Raw genomic sequence first — 5,689 nt, 5'->3', positions numbered from 1 at the left:
AACAATTGAAAATGTTTTTTTTTTAGCAGTATAAAGACAATAATAGTGCATTGACTTGACATATCAACGATATAAGGATTCGGCCCGAAAGAGGGGGAAATGCTCGGCACAGCCTCGCATTTCCCCGTTTCTAAGCCTCATCCTTATATTGTTGATATGTCAAGTCAATTCACTATTATTGTCTATTTATTGGGTTGTTTGTTTAGTAATAATAAGGTGTCTTTCTAAAATTTGACAGTAAATTTGTTCCTGCATGTGTTTATATTATTTGAAAAAAATATATATAAAATAGGCGATAAGTAAACTTGTTACCGACAAAATTATCTTTCAGTGGACAAAATTCACTTTTGTTACACAGATTTGACCTTTGTTATCTAATTTGAAAATTGGGCGACAAAGGTCAATTTTGTATGCAAATTATATAGTTTAGTTTGGATTCTGTCAAACTAATTTGCATACAAAATCGACTTTTGTGGGACAAAATTGACTTTTGTGGGACAAAATTGACTTTTGTGAGACAAAATTGACAAAATTGAATTTGTCTCTTTTGTCTCACAAAAGTCAATTTTGTCTCTCAAAATTGAATCTTGTCTCACACAATTGACTTTTGTGTTTTGATTTCCATATCAGGTAACAAAAGTCAATTTTGTATGCAAATAAGTTTATATTTGCATACCTTTTTGACAAAATTGACTTTTGTCATGACAAAAATGAATTTTGTCATCACAAAATTGAAGTTCTCATAAAACAAGTCTATATCACATAAAATTGAGAATGGAAATGGGGAATATGCCAAAGAGACAACAACCCGACCTTATAAAAAAACAACAGCAGAAGGTCACCAACAGGTCTTCAATGTAGCGAGAAATTCCCGCACCCGGAGGCGTCCATCAGCAGGCCCCTAAACAAATATATACTAGTCCAGTGATACGGTGCTTTTTGTCCGCGATTTGCTTTTTGTCCGCTTTTGCTTTTTGTCCGATTATTTTGCTTTTTGTCCGATACTTTTGCTTTTTGTCCGTTGCTTTTTGTTCGTTTTGCTTTTTGTCCGATACTTTTGCTTTTTGTCCGTTGCTTTTTGTCCGTTTTGCTTTTTGTCCGATAATTTTGCTTTTTGTCCGACACTTTTGCTTTTTGTCCGTTGCTTTTTGTCCGTTTTGCTTTTTAGCTCACCTGGACCATAGGACTAAGTAACTAAGCTTTTCTCATTTTCTCATTATTCGTCGTCGTCATTAATTTTTACAAAAATCTTCTCTTCTGAAACTACTGGCAAAATTAAAGCAAACATGGCCAAAATCATCCTTAGGGTATTTAGTTTCAAAAAAGTATCCGATGACCCGCCCAATAATTAAGATGGCCGCAATGTCTAAAAGAAGAGCATCGCATAAAATGTAGATTTTGGCTTATATATCTGAAACAAAACCATAGAGACAATCTAACAAGGGATAAGAACATTTCGCCTCATAAAATAATGTGGACCAGTCAGAACTTTTCATGTGGGACAATATGAGCTCTTAATTTAAAAAAAAGTGGGACAATCGGGAATAAGCCCTACAGACTTGAGCAATTCTAAAATAAACACTGTTGATGTATCTCTTTTAAATTTTCTATTAAAAAGTGTTTTACATTTACGAATGCACTATATTGTATCTGTATCTAAAATATTAAACGCATTTATTTCGTGATAGAAATTAAGTAAATGCTTAAGTAACCATTTTATTACTTTTCCCCCTCTTTTCGAGTTTGTCAAACAAAAATAAACTACTTTGTTGAAAATGCTGTTGTGTTAACCAAAGTTTCCTTAATCTTATTACTTGAATAACCTCGAACTTCTTCGTCATTTGGATATAGTTGCTAAATAATTCCGAAATGTATGGATTAATACAGTTTATCTAAATAAATAGCTACACATGTATTACGTAAACTTTGTGATAGTGTTCCAAAAATGAAGTTTGTTTGTTTGTTATATTTGTAATATTTGTAATGTTTAAGAAAAATAAAGTTGTTGGAAATATGACGAAAATATTACCAGACTTAAAAAAGTTTTTTTTTTAACTGAAATGTTGCAAAATATTTTGGAGCGACTGTCAATCGGCCATTCGCATATAAGTGCAAATGGTGACTATATATTATTAGCGGGAAGAAGAAACTGTGCGTTTAAGCAATAACATGTCGTAAATGTGTGCACTTCCACATGTAGCAAACGCCGACACCATTTAACATAATGGTAAAACTATTCAAACGAAAAAACCATTGATTTACAAAACACTATACGACAAACAAATACAGAAACAAACAACAACTATTGAATTACAGATTGAAACTCCGTTCCTGACTTATTCGTATGATTATCATATATAATATTTAGCGCGGTTAAACATCAATTTAGAATTTCAATAACGAAACCATCACTCAAGGATTATTTGATTTGATAAATTTCTAAACTATTCTAAAGTTTCGAGCATATAAAAAAGAAGATGTGGTATGATTGCCAATGAGACAACTATCCACAAAAGACCAAAATGACACAAACATTAACAACTATAGGTCACCGTACGACCTTCAACAATGAGCAAAGCCCATACCGCATAGTCAGCTATAAAGGCCCCTATAAGACAATGTAAAACAATTCAAACGAGAAAACTAACGGCCTTATTTAAGTAAAAAAATGAACGAAAAACAAATATGTAACACATAAACAAACGACAACCACTGAATTACAGGCTCCTGACTTGGGACAGGCACAGATTTAAATAATGTGCCGGAGTTGACATATTACCGGGATCCCAACCCTCCCCCTAACCTGGGACAGTGGTATAACAGTACAACATAAGAACGAACTATAAAAATCAGTTGAAAAAGGCTTAACTCATCAGATAGACACAAATACAAGTGGACGTGGCCGGGTACTTATACATCCCGACACAAAAAGTCACAATGAACAGATCTGAGAGTACTCGTAGTTATCTGACAGCTATTTCAAAGCCACTAACAACTAATAAAAAGTCATGCCTCTGAGACTTAACGTTCGTTTAAGTCTTTGAATATCCCATGTATTCTACAAATTGGTGTACGTACACCATTGCTCACACGTTTGAGGATGACAGACTAACTTACGACCAGAATGAATAAGAATTAGTCTATATAACAAGATCTAAAATATTTCTAGTGTAAAAGACTTTAACCTCGCCACATTATTTATGTGTGTGCCTGTACCAAGTCAGGAGCCTGTATATTCAGTGGTTGTCGTTTGTTTATGTGTTACATATTTGTTTTTTCATTTATTTTTTTGACATAAATAAGGCCGTTAGTTTTCTCGTTTGAATTGTTTTACATTGTCTTATCGGGGCCTTTTATAGCTGACTATGCTGTATGGGCTTTCCTCATTGTTGAAGGCCGTACGGTGACCTAATGCTGTTAATGTCTGTGTCATTTTGGTCTTTTGTGGATAGTTGTCTCATTTGCAATAATACCACATCTTCTTTTTTATAAGAATGCCAACTCCTCACACGTACAATTATTACTTCATTTTCTTTTTTTCACTCATCTAATTATTATATCTATTTTAATTCAATATTGTATCCATATAAATGTATATGAACGCTTACATATATATAATTATTGCGATATCATATATAAGAGAGAGGCAAAGTGTACCAAAGGATAATCACACTAAAAAGGGTTGAAACAAACCAACAAAGCCGCAGCTGAATGAAAAACAACAAGATACACAACAGTCCACAAAACAAATGGTCCGAGAACACAATTAGTTCGTAGTGCATTTCTTTTAGAACATAAATGAAAATTTAAAAAATCCCACCTGCGCTTTCTCAATGAAACTTTTACAGTGTGTTGTACTAATTTTGGGACAAATTATATCAAAATTATAGAAAACTTCATCGCGTCTAACTCAACATATGGACAATTTTGTGTTTAGGGTGTCTTGAAATCTTTTGACAGCTTCCGAAGTGCTAATTTTTAACCTTTTTCAGCTGGACCAAATCACTACTTTCCTGTAAAATTCTGGACCCAAATTTTTTTACAGTGTAATTTCACCCCCCCCCCCCCCCCTTACTTACAATGTGAGGCATTAAACAAGGAGAAATAAATTTGGAAGGGGTATAAAAATTATTGGCAAGTAACCCACTGTTATCACTAGGGACTAATAACGAAAATCAAGGGACGACAATTGTGGTCTCGGACGAAATCATTGAAATTTAAAATCTGAGCAACAAGAACCAATGCAACTGTGATGATGTATGGTTAACTGGAAAAGTAAGATAATCCTGCTCCGTCCATTAAGTTTTAAAAAGTCATGTATTAAACTCAAACTCTCGAACACGTTGTCTTGGAAGATCTTTATTCCAAGGGGGTTCTTAATAGTTGCTTTTTGATAATCCTATAAGGAGTTTATAATTTAACTCCTTGCGAACAATTTCATAAAGAACGAAAATTCCCATCTGCATCTTTTTGAAAAGATTGCAAATATTGTTTAAATTAAATAGGGTATCCCATTTCAAACCCAGCGTCTCGGAAAATCTCATTTTAGGGCACTAGACAATGATTAAATGTAGTAATTCGATAATAATACATGGATTTCTCGCGAAAACATCGTTAAGGCGAAATTTAAAGTTTGTCTTGGCTGATTGAAGAAATTTCACAATAAAAACTGAAACGCAAAAACGCAAAAACGCATAAAGATGTTTATTCAGGACAATAACTTATATAAAACAACAGCAGAAATACATATAATGTATCACCAATGGAGGTTGTAAAATACTGTAGGTGATACTTAAACGTAATGTTCTATTTATTTTTTTTTTGTCGTTAAGGGGACTGGAGGGTATTAATCTATTATTTTTTAAATATACATGTAGGATTTTGCTTGTTTTTCTATAGATGAACTTTTATCATATACTAAATAGAAAAATCAAATAAAAACATGGGGTTATCGTTCACTTAAGCTCACAATCTGCCCTCGAAATAAGCAACCATTTTTGTTAAGGTACTTTTTTTTTAAGTTGAACTAATAGGAGAAATAGAGAGATATATATATCGAAATAAAAAAAGAACTAAATTACAGAAATCGATTTAATTTTACAACTGTTTAGTTTACGTAAAGCATATTTGAAAAATATCTATTATAGGTCACCGATGAGTTGAAAAAGACATTTTAATTCTAATGCCAAAACAAAATGTCATTATTGCACTAAAGGGAGACAATTTGGAGCTTTTACAGTGATATAAACATTTGAAAAATAAATCCGAGGCCAAAATCATTCGATTTTTTGGGTTGATTTTTGAGCCAATTCATAAAGTTATAACTAATTACTATACTATATATAAAAATATCAATTTTCGCGAACCATTTAGGTCACGGAAATTCCAAAATATGGCATCAGTAAGGAGAGTTGTGCAAATAATATGAATACACAGAACCCCCATCCAAATTATCTTTAGCTAAAAGTATTCATCATTTTCTATTTTATATGTACTAACAACATTCCATTTTTCTATAATTTCGATTAAAATATTCCAAAATCTGAGTTAAAAAAAGTCAAATGCCCAAAATAAACATTGTCTGATTGGTTGAAGTACTGTGGCGTCAATGATAATCATAGCAAGCCTCGATGTAAAGCACACTCTTCACATGAATAAGGAGAGTTTTACAAATAATGTGAATACACAG

Source organism: Mytilus galloprovincialis, chromosome 1 (genome assembly GCF_965363235.1).
Source record: "Mytilus galloprovincialis chromosome 1, xbMytGall1.hap1.1, whole genome shotgun sequence".
NCBI classification, from domain to species: Eukaryota; Metazoa; Mollusca; class Bivalvia; order Mytilida; family Mytilidae; genus Mytilus; species Mytilus galloprovincialis.
Note: the sequence above shows the minus strand (reverse complement) of the source record.